Genomic DNA, 13,862 nt, shown 5'->3' on the forward strand with positions numbered 1-13,862 from the left:
AGATCACTGCCTGTTAGGAGTTGACTCTTAGGTATCCCAGCCTCACGCAACTCAAGCTCAGCCCATCCCAGTCTGTGCTCATCATCTCATCTGAACCTGCTACTCTTCCAGATGACATTAGAGGCACTACCACCTTCCTTTGTGCCCAAGTGACACATCTACGTGTCACCCACCCTCACATCTAATCAACCTCCAAGTCCAACCATAGATGCCACCTTTCCCAGGCAACTCTGATCCATCTCCTGAACAAAAATAACTTTCTAACTGGCCTATCCACAACCACTCTTGCCCTAATTCAACCCATTCTTCCTTCTGTAGCCAGAACGTCTTAAATATCTTTCTCCTCACTCTTCCGGCAAATATTTAAGATGCACCTATCACGTGCCAGGCACAGTGCCAAGCACAAGGTATACAGTGGTGAGCAAAGAGCCATGGCTCCCATCCTCGTGGAATACATACTAATCAGATAGTGTCACTTCCAGGCCTAATATCTGTGGTCGGCAGAGTCACAGCCCCAAACATGTCCATATCCTAATAGGAGGAAGACCCTAGCTAAGGAATGTAGGCAGCCTCTAGAAACTGGAAAAGGCATGATAAAGGATTCTCCCATTTCAGAAGGAACACAGCTCTGTCAACACCTTGACAGAGGGCCCAGTTTGGACCTCTAGAACTGTGTTATTTTAAACCACCAAGTGTGTGGTCATCAATCACAGCAGCCCTAGAAAAGTAGTATCATGGTGTCATAGAATTCATAGCACCTAAACAATGCAATATCCTTCAATAACTTCCCAGTGCCTTTGGGATAGAGTCCAGAATCCTTACACATAGCCTTGCTTCCAGCCACCCTCCCTTCCTATCCCCACTGCCACCAACTGAACATCTTTCCACTCTCAAAGGGACTACAGTCCTCCCCTCTGAGGCTAAAACACACTACTGCCACTTCCTGGAACCCTCCTCTGTTTTATTTGATGAACTCCAATTCCCAAATTCAACCTTCAAATTAAAAGTCACTTTCTCAAACATGTCTTACAGAACCCCTCAGTCTGTAAGGGGCTCTGTAATGTTAGAAGCTCCCATGTTCCCTCTACTTTCCTGTTCAAAATTATGCATCACACGAGGCTCTGCTGGCCTTAATGTCTATTCCCCACAAGACTATAAACTCCTGGGTAGGAGACAGAGTCTAGGATGCTCTTATTCACCAGTGTACCCCCAACACCCGCTGTGTGGGTACTCGGTACAAATTTGCAAAATGAATGAATGCATGAATAAATAAGGGACAACAGATATATTTCTTTCATCTAGAGAGCAGCCCCTCCTGTATATATCTGGCCATTTTCTACACTCAAACCACTGCTTTGTCGTAGAAAAATTTTTGACATCTTAAATTCTGATTCCTTGACCCAAACACAAGAAAAGAGCCACCTCCACCATGATACATCTTATTTTTTCAAATTGCAAACCATTAAGTTTTATCTGCTGAGATTCTCTTCCTTCCTAGGGTCCCCTACAGAGTGTGGATGCACCTCCCGGCACTCTGCTTATTCATTCCAAGCAGAACATCACTGAACCACAACAGAATCAGTGACCAGAGGTATCCAAAATAGCCAGTGAGCCACAGCACCTGGGAATTAGGTCTTTCCTCCAGGAAGGTGACCCGCCTTCCCATGGCTGAACTTGCATGCTCCAAGGTCTCGCCTGTGGTGGCAAAAATGCACATGAGGAAGGGGACCTCTCCTGTTCCCCACTCAGTGTAGCACCCCCTCCTGTGGGGGCCTGTGCCTCATTTCCAGGGACTCCCCTCCCTTGCAAGGGATTATGGGATGCTACCTCATTCAGTGAAACATCGGTCCAACATCCAAGAAATCATTGTCAATCTTTTGAATCTTTACTAGCATCTGAAAAAAAAAAAAAAAAAGCCAAGGAAGGATTTGTTCATAACTCACAGCAAAATCTAAAACCTTTTCCCATCTTTCTCAAAAGCTCACATACACAGCAGCCACATGTCAGCACCACCTGCCTCCCTCAACTTCCAAGATCTCTCCCTTCCATCACCCACAGCCCACCTGGTATGGGCCAATGTCACTCATTCTTTCAACACATTTGAAACAACACCTACTGTGTGCCAAGCATTTCAAGAACAGGGATAAACTGGAGAACATGTCACACAAAATCCCTGCTCTCATGGAGCTTAAATTTTACAGCAGGGCAATGAACCTTCTAATCTTCTTGATTAACTACATTCTCTTCTACCCATAACTTTCTGAAATAAATCAATACAGATATTTCCCCTCTCCCATCACTCAGATTCTGTCAAATAAAAGTTTGTGTGCTGACCTAGCGTATACAGAAGTCCTCAAGGTGGAAAAAAATGCTGCGAATTCTTCTAAGTGAGGAAGAGTTGTGAATGCCCATTCTTGAGTATTTTTCATGTCATACATCCTAGATACAAAATGACATGGGAACAGAATTTATAATAAAGATATAAACAGATAGATGGATATGTACATACATACCTATACATCATACATGTACATGATGCCTAGTTATGTGTGCATGTGTGTTTGTATGTATGTGTGCCACATGAAAGGCTCAATCTCTGTGACACTGAGAAAGGGTAGTAGTGTCAATTGAGTAAAAAGAGGGAAGTCTTCCTGGAGGACATTGCCTTGGAAAGATGAGGAAGATCTGGACACAGATGTGGCTTTGTAAATAGGGAGAACCTTATGAGCAAATAGACAGGAGGGAAAGTGGGAAAAGCCAACAGACCAGGAGTGTGCTGTCCTGGAGGCTCCATGTGCAGGACGCAGGTAGGGCTCTGCAAAGGACCTCACTGGTAGGGTCAGGAATAGGTGGGGTGCCTGGGTGGCTCAGTCGTTAAGCGTCTGCCTTCGGCTCAGGGTGTGATCCCAGGGTCCTGGAATCCAGCCCTGCATCAGGCTCCCCTCTGCTGGGAGCCTGCTTCTTCCTCTCCCACTCCCCCTGCTTGTGTTCCCTCTCTCACTGGCTGTCTCTCTCTCTGTCAAATAAATAAATAAAATCTTTAAAAAAAAAAAAAGGAATAGGCAACAAATGAGTTTGCATCATGTCCTCTGGGCCATAGTTGGCTGTTGAAGCTGGAAGTGTGTGTGGGAAGGGGGGGTGGTCCTAGCTGGGGAGGCAGGAAATGGAATCACTGAAAATCAATACAGGAAGGGAAATGAAAAGTCACCTAATCCTCCCACCCTGCTAACCCTGTATTCTATAGATAAAGTAACTGAGACAGAACAGCGATTATAACCCCAGGGTCCTAACACTTCTCAGTGCTCCCATCCCCATGATCTTCTCAGCATACATCACTGTCTTAATGAGAGATTAAATTGATGCCATTGTGGAAAGGGAGAGTGATGGGAAGGGGGGGAGGGGTGGACAGTAGAGACTTATTTAAACTTTCTAAGTTAGAACTAAGAATAATGAGACAATGGCCTAAAAGTAAGAGGTTGGGATGTAGAGGGCAGATGCAAATAATTATAACCATAATAATAAATTAGGTGTGCATATGTGTGTGAGCGTGTATGTACATTGGAGACAATGTAGAAGAAAGGTGCCTCAGGCTTGAAGCCCAGCCACCCAGCACAGTCCTTGGAACAGAGAAAGTCCTCAGCGAACATTCATTAAATGGAAGAATAAATAAGTGATGGGGTGAGAGACAATAGCCACTTCTCCTCTTCCAGTCTTAACGTTATGAGTTCCATTTCCTTACCATTTACTGCCAAGGAAAACTTGAAGCGATTTTCAATGGCTGAGTGTCCTCTTCTTGCCAAGCACATTCAGGTGTGATGCGGGCAGCCCAGGACCATAATTCAGAATTTCACACTTTTCTGGGTCTTAGAGAAGCACAAAATAGTTCAATCAGATGCAATGAGGAAATAGCCAGATGGACAGGAGGCCCGGGCTGCCGCAATCTCAAGCCTCCATCCCTGAGACGTGCAGAGTCACAAGGGGAAGCATTATGGGGCCCCAAGGCTTCATGATACCCCTCACCCAGAAGTCAGACTCACTTCTTTTTCCCAACTCACTTTCTGCTTGGGCTCAGATCACTTTCTGTAGGCACCCTTAGCATCCAAGTCAGATTCCAGCTGCAGAAGTCACTGTGTGGGCCTAGCAACGGCAGCAGAGAATTCAGCCCTCTCCAAAAGGCAAGAATCTGTGGGCAGGATGGCTCTTCTGATGTGTGAATCCAAAGGCAAAAGACCGTCTGCTCCCCTTCCCCGCCACACACCCCCTTCTCACCACTGCCCCAATTTCTATGTGGCGGGCCTTGAAGAAAGAATCCACGTCGATGGCCACTGGGAAGAAAAGAAGTCACAAAGAGTGCAAGGGGTGAAGGGAGAGAAAGCTGGAATGAGGATGGTAGCTCCTATTCATGTAATGGGCCCCGAACGAGTTTTCATGTTCCTTGAGACACCACCTGTGTGTGGAGTTACAGCCCATCTGCAGCAGTAACATGAGGCACCCCCACCCCCCAGAGCGGCAAGAGCATCTATTTGCTGTAACAAAAAGACAAAAGTCATCTCCAAATATCGTTCAGTAGCATCATAAAGTATTAAGTGTAGATTTCAGCTCATTGGCAAACCAGATCCTTCATAAAGTAGTTCGGAACAGAAAAATGGAGGAGCTGCATGTTTGGGTAGAAAATTATATTCGCAAAAATTCAAGAGGGAGGCATATTTATTAAATTAATTGCATAGGAAAATGACAGAAAAGAAGAAGAGAGAGAAAGGACATTTCCCTAGACACAAAATGTCTAAAAGAGGTCTGGGGCTGGCTACCTGAACCTAAAATAGCTCTCTATTCTGTGGGTTCTGTGGTCTTTCAGCAAAAGTTAATTTTTCTGGCTTCAAGTTTATAACTGAACTCCAGTGTGAAATACTGAAAAGAAAATGACTACAGAGAACCTATTTAGACCTTCCTGGCAAGACCCAAGTTGGAGGACAGGAGGGGAAGGGCTGTTTATCTTGACAGAGGATTTCCTTACCAGAACATGGAAAACATTCTTTTTGTCAAATATAGTTAATAGTCACTGAGCAACACAAAGAGTAGTTTCAGTAGCTTAAAATCAACAAGGGGTGACTGGGAGAGGTGTGACTGTGCACCCCCCCAGACAGAACATGAGCTAACTCATGGCCATGTCTTGGACAGGGACAGTGTTGTTGATGAGTGCATAGGAAAAATATCATTACCTAATGCACTTTCCACCAAGGAAAATGTTGTCACCTACTTAGTAGGTAATGTAGACATGCCTAACCAAAAGCTAGGCAAGAGGCACTATTAACACATCCCCCAAAATGCCTTGAAAGACACGGCTGCCTTTTCAAATAGGAAGAACAGGGGATGCCCTCACCCATCCAACTTCCCATTCTGTTGGGGATGACTAATATTTTGCAGTTTTCCAACGGATTTCCTCTCTAAACTCTGTAAGTATAACCCCTAAAGGTAGGAGCCTCTGAACACAGAAGCTATGATGGAAACAGTATGAAATAATGGGAAAATCTTGGATTTGCAACTTGGTGATGTAGGCTCTAGTCCTAACTCTACTACTAACTGGCTGGTTCCCCAAGATAATTCAGTCTTTCTGGGCCACAATTTCCTAAAGATCTTTTCATGTAAAGATCCAACACATAGAAAAGAGTCACAGAGTTAGAAAGTTCCCTAAATACCATCTACATTAGAGATAAATCTCTGGATTAGCCCACCAGTTTCAAGTCAAATATCCATACTAAGGTTTTAGTTTATTTTCATATTAAGGTTTCATTTTTATTCTTCAGGCTTCAGAATTAGCTCAAGGAACATTTATATATGTTTCATTTTATTTGTCCTTTCTTCCACCCACACATCTTAAGGCACAAATTTCTTTATCTTTTCCCTACATATACCAAAAACTAAAATAAAATTAATTTAGTTTTCATATTCTTCAAAATTCTAATCACCTGAAATGCTTTTCTCTTCTACCTGGGGTACAAGGGTCATTCATATTTCTGATTTAGAATTGTGTAAACTCTTAGTGGTTTTTCTATATGTTCTTCTATAAATCAGAATAAGAATATTGGGATGCCTGGAATGTGCTGGGTAATTCCTAGCTCATTTGAATTTTGGAATTTGAATAACAAAAACCTGAAGCAGTAAATTACAAAACCAAACTAAGTAGTTGGAATAGTTTATACCTAGTACAGTAGATTTCAAATATGGTTCAAAAACTTCATAGCCCCTCCCATTAAGAGTCTATTTCCCCACCCCTTTAATCTGGCCATATGACTTCCTTTAAAAAATAGAAGGCAGCAGATGTGATACTGGGCCACTTCTCTGCTTAATCCTCCAGAGGCCTTGTTGCTCTGGCTTGGTTTTAAGAACCTTGCCACCACATGAACAGACCCTGCTAGTCTACTGGGAGTTGAGAAACTTTGGATGTAACCACCCCATCATTTCAGTCTCTAGTCAACCAATCATATGAAAGAGGCTATCTGGGATGAGCCAGCACCTAGTTGACCCACCAAAGACCAGACTCACAAGCCCAGCCAAGATCAGCCAAGCTCAAAGAAGACCAAAAGAGCCACTTAGCAGAATCATGAGTTAAATAAATGGTGGTTGTTTTCATCCAGGTGATTTGCAATTTGTTATACAACAAAACCCAACTGATACATCTGGTTTATCTTAAACAAAGTTTACCCTAGACATTATTATGTATTATGTTTTAGGTAATATTATAAAATAAGTAGTTTGTCCTCAGCAACCTCACTGTCTATCCTGCTTTTGCCCTCACCCTCACTAACACAACACCTTCTTTCCCTAAAATACTACTATCTCTTGCCATCCCCAGCCTTCCTGCCCCGAAGGGAAAAAAAATTAATAAAACTAGTTTAAATAAATATATGAACAGGAAGACAGCTTTTAGATGTATTAGCTCATTAGATCTTATTTGACTTCTATAATAATCTGTGACATACTAAATATCATTCTCATTTTACAGTTTAGGAAACTGTAGCACAGAAAGGAAAAACTCTCCTTTCCATGTCCACTAAACCAGTAAGTGGCTTCTCACCCCCAGATCTTACACTCCTCTCCTCCCTTTCAAGTTGTTCCTCTTTATTCAGGGTATTTGCATTTCAAAAAAAAAAAAAAGGAATTTGCATTCCTGGAGGACTGGCCCTGCTGAAAATTTGAGCATTGATTCATTCAGTAGATTATAGAAAACATTTTGGGGAAGCCATTCTGACATCCCTCAAACGACACAACTTAAGAAAGTGTTGGCTCTTCCTCTGCCAGACACCTGAAGAAAGGAATCCACACAGGTAGTGTGCACTTGAGTTACGCGTTCAGAAGACAAGTGTGCATTACTATTTTATTGAAGGATGACTTAAAAACTTGTCTTTGAGAAAATATCATTGTCTGTCATTCATGAGTATTAACCTAAGCCCATGGTTCTCAAACTGTGGTCCCTGCAACCAGCAGCATCAGCTCCATCTGGAAACATGTTGAAACCACAACTTGTAGGGTTCCACCCCAAATCTGTTGAACTAAAACTCTGGAGATTGGGATGAGCCTCCTGTGTTTTAACAAGTCCTCTGGGTCATTGTGATGCATGCACCAATGTGAGAACCACTAACTTATTCCATGGTACCTGTTCAACCCAATGACTTCTTAGAGCCAGAGTTGGTAACCTGCAACCAAGTCCAGCCAGCCACCTGTTTTTGTAAATAAACTTCTACTGAAACACAGTACTGTCATTCTTTTACCTATTGTCTCTGGCACCGCAAGGGCAGAATTGAGTTATTGAGATGGAGACCACATGGTAAACAAAGACAAAAAAATTTATACTATCAAGCCCTTTACGGAAAAAGTTTGCTTATCCCTTTCCTGGAGGTTGACTACCTTGTGTACAATGGATTAGAATATAGGTTTCATATTCAAATAATATGATGTGCAATGCTGGCTCTACCATTTACTAATGGGGCCACTGTGAACAATTTCTTAGCTACTCGAAGACCAACTCAGCTTTGAGCAGGACAGCTCTTAACTCCAGAGTCCCCTGTAGGGTTGACTGAGGCTGGAGCTCAACTTCTGCCCTGCTCACTCCTGCCTCCCCACCCACCCATAGGTGTTGCTTCCAAGGACACTCCTTAGTGAACATTCTGCAAGCTAGTGACTGCTCCACCAGCCTCTGAGTGAACCCAATCCATGGCAACCCCAGACTTGGAGAAGTTTGTAATTATCTGACACAAAATACAATGTTCCGCAGAATGATGTTCCCCTAAAAGACACCTACGCCCTAACCCACAGAACCTGTGAACCACACATGGCAAAAGGAACTTTGCAGGTGCAAATAAGTTAAGGAATTTGAGATGAAAGATTATTATCCTTGGATTTTCTGGATTGGCCCAACTAATTATGTGAACCTTAAAAGCAGAGAACCTCTCCTGGTTAGGGTCAGAGGGAGGTAAGGCTAAGGAAGAAGGATCAGAGAGATGGGACATCACTGGCTTAAAGAGGAAAGAAGGGGCTATAGGGGGAGGAGGGAGGGTGCATGATAGAAGCTGGAAGAGACAAGGAAACGGATTCTTCCCAAAGCTCTCCAGAAAGAACTGCAGGTCTGACAATACCTCGATCTTAGCCCAGTGAGACCCCAATAAACTTCCTACACAATCGTAAGAGAACCAGTTCATGTGGTTTTAAGCCACTAGGTTTGTGATAATTTTTTACGGCAGCCATGGAAAACTAACACAAATCAAGACAACTGACAAATGCAAAATTCACGGTAACAGGCTATGGGGCCTGTCAAAGAGACAGAGGTCACTCTCTGGTGTCTCTTGAGAAGCTTCTAGGCCGGGCAGTCAAGAGAGATGAGGCACATGTATTAAGATTTCACAGACAGGATGAAACAAAACAAACAGACAAAACAAAAAACAAGCTGGAGTCAAATGTGGACTTTGGACTTGAAGCCAGAAGTGCCGAGGACAGACACACACCCGCAGTGGGGTGCTTCTCCCAGGGGAATTCCACCAGCGCCAAGGACAGAGCCACAGGATCTCCTCATTTTGATCACTGATTCTTCTGGCAACACTGGGCAGGCCAGCTGGTTAACAAGGAGGACTTTGATAATAATCACTATTTTGTTAAGAATTATGCATCAAATTTCTACAGTTGACACCAGCTTTCTTGTTCCACCCAGTCAGGCATTTTCACAGGTCAGGGGAAAACCAGTGAAGAAAAATGGAGTCGCAACAGTCCGTTCATTAGGCTGAGTCACTGGGCATTCACAGTGCTTTTATAAAGCCTTTTATTCATTCAGGACAAGATACAACTGCCCACACAGCACAGTTCACATCCTTTCACAGCTGTCAACACTGGAAGGAATCTCAGAATTATCTCGTCTAACCCTGTCATCTTTTGGAAACTAAGGACCAAGGCGATCATGTGATTCACCCAAGGCCACACAGTCAGTTCACATAGGCCCCAGGACTCAGCGCCAGCCCCTGGGCTGCCGGGCCAACCCTATCCCACTCCAACTCCCTCAGGCTGGCTGGCTTCTGGAGCAGAAAGCGCCAGAATTACACACAAGGCCAGAGTAAACACGTGCTTCAGGAGCTTCAGGCCAGCCAATAATCTGAGCTCTTTCAACAATATTCTTTTTTTTTTTTTTAATCTGCCAGAAAGTTTAATTCTTCTTTTTTGGGGGGGAAATTTGGGTATTATCTTTTGATGCTGTCTTTTTATTTATTTATTTTTTATAATAATTGTCAACAATATTCTTTAAGCATTTGTTCTATGTTTTTTGGTAGGGACAAGATTTGTTTAGGTTAATAAAAATTAGATACAGAAACCAATGGACTTTCCCATTCACTTTTCTGGTCCAAAGCAGCATGAACATTATATGAGAAATAATGACAGAACACCTCTCATTTTTCTGTCTTACAAACCAGGCAGGTCTTTGGGAGGCATATAAAAGGTTTAAAACTTATAGACAAATTAAACCAGTTGTTCCTGATAGAAAGCACTGTTTGAGATCAGAATTTCAGCTTGAGTGTTTCTACAGCAGATAAACCAGACAGAGAGGTCTGGGCAAGTAGGGAGCGGTTTGGGATTTTTAAATTTTGCACTGGAGTGCACTATCTTTGGTGGCCCAAGTTAAACTTCCTTGGTTGTGGGAGTCGCAGAATAGGGAAATGAGTTAACTGGTTCACCATTTAGAGAGATGTTTGAATTCACCATTAGAGAGTTCAGTGCCTGGGTAGCTGCCCGCTGTCCCATCCCTTACTCCAGGTCTGGTGCAGGGCTCCTTCAAGTCTTTGTAGATGGGAGAGGGGGTATCAGAAGATGCTTGGGTTCAGCCCCAGGAAAGCATCATGTTGTTCCAGAGGAGAATGAGCAGTTTGGACAGATGCTGGGTAAAGACCTTCATGAGCACAAGATCCAGATTTATCCTCAAAGTGGGACCCCCACACTAATGCCTACCTCTGTGGAGCTCGTGCTGGTAGATAGTCTCCATTCTGAAAAAAGGAGAAGAAACAGAGGAGGAGAGGAGGAGGAGGAGGAGGAGGAGGAGGAGGAGGAGGAGGAGGAGGAGGAGGAGGAGGAGGAGGAGGAGGAGTGAGGGGGAGATGGCAAGGGAAGGGGAGGAGACAGGAAAAGGAAGGAAGAAAGGAAGGCAAGGAAGGAGGGAGAGAGTATGATTGAGTGAGAGTGAGCAAGAGAAGCAGAATTTTGCCCATGTCTGCCAGACTGAAACTACTCAATTGCCCATCAACAACTGAACCTGAAATTTCATCAAGCTGTCCTCTTTAGCATACGTGCGTTTTTGTATGTATGGTACACTTCAATTAAAAGTTTTAACTTTTGGGTGCCTGAGTGGCTCAGTCAGTTAAGTGTCTGCCTTTGGCTCAGGTCATGATCCCAGGGTCCTGGGGTGGAACCCATGTGGGGCTCCCTGCTCAGTGGGGAGTCTGCTTCTCCCTCTGCCCCCACCCCTCTGTTCTCATGCTCTGTCTCTCTCTCTCTCTCTCAAATAAATAAATAAATAAATAATCTTTTTAAAAAAATAATAAAAAAAATAAAAGTTTTAACTTTTAAGCACAAGAGTTCTACCCCTTAATCAGGCATCTTCTGACCCCACTACTGAAAGGAAGAGCCCTCCCTGACTCCCTATGCAAAGAGGAGCAAGTACATTTAGGGCCTTGAGGAAACCAACTCTGAAATTGAGTCACCAAGACAATTCATGGGGAAAAAGAAAGAAAGAAAAATGTTTCCAAAACTCCTAATTGAAGCCTGCTGATTCTGTCTACAAAGAAACATACTATTTGCATTATTATAAGTGAACTTTTATTCCAAACCCTCTCAATATGCACATTTCCAAAAATTTGGCTCATTTCTCCACAGGACTTAGTAAATGCCCCCACTGTTTACTAAAGAGCAGGGCTTGAAGAGCAGGAAAATGTTTATAAGCTGCTAATGAGGGCTTAGCACCCTTTGAGGGACAAACAGCTCCAGTCAGCAGCTCCACCGAGGGAAATGAGCTCTGTGCCCAGCAGGTACCGGCCAGGAGGCACAGTCATGCATTGATTGCTAGGTAGCACAGCCAAAAGGAGGCCTGGGTAATTATCAGGCCACAGACTCAGTGGAAGGACATGCTAAACCTCATAGGTCTGGGTTCTCCAAACATCAAGGCACATAACCAGAAAGCCACATATTCACCATAGTAATTGCTCAATTGTGACTGCTTTCTGCCACTTTCCCTTTTGACTTACGGGAAATTTTCCTACGGAAGGGAACCAAGGAAGTCTGAGTCCATCCATTTGTTTGTTTCATTCATTCATTCATTCAACATTCATTGAGCACTGATTTTGCACCAGACACTCTCATAGATGTTGCATATGCAACAATGAACAAGATCTTCCAAGTCCCTGCCCAAAAGGAGATGACACTCTGGTGGGCAAGACGAAAAAACAAATAATCCACTAAGTACCTACTATCATTGTCATGTAGCAATCGGTGCTCTGAGAAAGAGCAAAGCCAGAAAGGAGACAGGTCCTGGTGGGAGTTGCTGCTTCAGAAAAGGGGATCTCATCAATCTCTCCCCAAGGAGGGGGCATTTACCCTGTAAGCTAAGAAATTACTTTTTTTTTTTTCCTTAAGTTGTTAGAAATTATTGGAAGGTTTTAAGCAATGGGAAGATATACACTGATTGTAGATTTGAAGAATCACTTCAGTTGCTGTGCAGAGAACGAATTTTCAGGAGGTCAAAGTGGAAGTCCAGAACCACAAGGAAGGGTGAGGAGATGGTGGCAGAGACGTGGAGACACAGAGAGGTACATACAGATCAGCAAGTTCTTGCAGGTTGAGGCAACAGACCACTAGCAGGTGGAGCATAGCTTCTGAGAGAAAAGATAGCTCTTACTTTTTGGCTTGAGCTAAAGTGGATGATGGTGCCATTTACTAGAACATTCCTGCCTCCTGATCTACATGAGGAAAAGAACTTTTTTGCCTATGGAGTTTCCTCTGACTGTACTGTCTAAAGAAGACACAACTGGCTTGGATATATTCCTAGCTAGAGAGAAATGGTAGCCTCATTATTTTATTTTAGCCCTTATAGACTATAATTTTGGGTGCACACAATTCATAAATAAATTCAGGGCAGCCTATTTATCTCTCCTTTTTTCCATTTGATTGAAATCCTGGGCATTGGTTTCCACTGGGATGATGAATTTGGCTAGAACTTTGTCACATTTACTCAAGACTAATATGGTGTTATCTAGCACAAGAAACAGATGAGAAATCATTCCTGCAGGACTGCAGCTCAGACATGGCCCAAAGGAAACACACGAGACATAAGGAAATCGTTGGAACACAAACAGTAGACAGTGTTGTGCTGAGCTAGAAAATGTCTTAGTTCACGCAGAATGTAGTATTTATAATCATGGGCAAGGAGGAAGGATTAACTTGGGCACAGAGTAGTTGTGCTTCAAAGGTAGATTTTCCTAGCATTGTTCAAGAGCACTGAACTTTGGGTAAGCAATTAACCAACTTCAGAAAATCAGCCAGTCAACAAATATTTATTGAGGCACTCTGTCTTCCAGGTACCATGGAAGGGACAATGAGAAGCAAAATAAACCTGCTCACTTCCCCCTGTGGAACTGATGGCCTAAAGGGAAAGGTGACATAAGCAAAGTGATTATAAATTACAGAAGACTCGTAACGGAAAAGTAGGGGTGCTGTAGGAGTGCATCATGGGGGGATCAACCTGGTCTAGGGAGTCATGCTGAGATGGGAAGTGTGAGTGGGTGTCCACAAGGGGAACAGAAAACAAATGATGAGAACAGAGCAAACACCACCAACCAGAGCCAAGAGGAAAGGAGTGTGACATTTTCCGGGAGCTCTGAAGAATGAAGGAAGAAGAGATGGAAGAGGTCAGCAAGGGCAGCCCAGGTAGTTAGGGCCTGCATGATGTTTATTCTAAAGGCAGGAGGAAGCTGCTAAGTGGTTCTAAGTAGAGGAATCCATCCAGGGTGGGGTTTTGAAGATGGCTCTGGCTACAGAAAGGGAGGACATGGGAGATGCTCACTACCAGAGAGGAAGGAGGTAGGGCAGGGCGGGGCAATAGGAGCAGTAAAAGTGGGGAGGAAGCAGGATGGACAGGACTGCATGATGGGCGTGTATGAGACAATGTGTAGTTTTGGGCAGAGGCGGGAGGTGGAGACAACAAGGAGACGAGGCAGCAGGGTCCCCGGGATTCCTGGGTGTCTAGCCTGAGCCTTGTCCTGACATGGAGAACTTCAGAATTCTGCATGAGTCTCTCCACCTACACTTGGAAAGTTCTGATTCCCACCCTAGGTAGT

General features: G+C 43.7%; 1 long non-coding RNA gene across 1 annotated transcript in view; it reads left to right on the forward strand.

The window, feature by feature from the left end:
- LOC148110294 (uncharacterized) overlaps positions 1 to 13,644 on the forward strand; it is a 29,712-nt gene extending 16,068 nt beyond the window's left edge. The window contains exon 4 of the long non-coding RNA XR_015724266.1: positions 13,104 to 13,644. This is a non-coding gene — a long non-coding RNA (uncharacterized LOC148110294). The remainder of the gene's footprint in view (positions 1 to 13,103) is intronic.
- Positions 13,645 to 13,862: the final 218 nt, after the last annotated feature.

Source organism: Ursus americanus, chromosome 4 (assembly GCF_024610735.1).
Source record: "Ursus americanus isolate L20-20 chromosome 4, mUrsAme1.1.p, whole genome shotgun sequence".
NCBI classification, from domain to species: Eukaryota; Metazoa; Chordata; class Mammalia; order Carnivora; family Ursidae; genus Ursus; species Ursus americanus.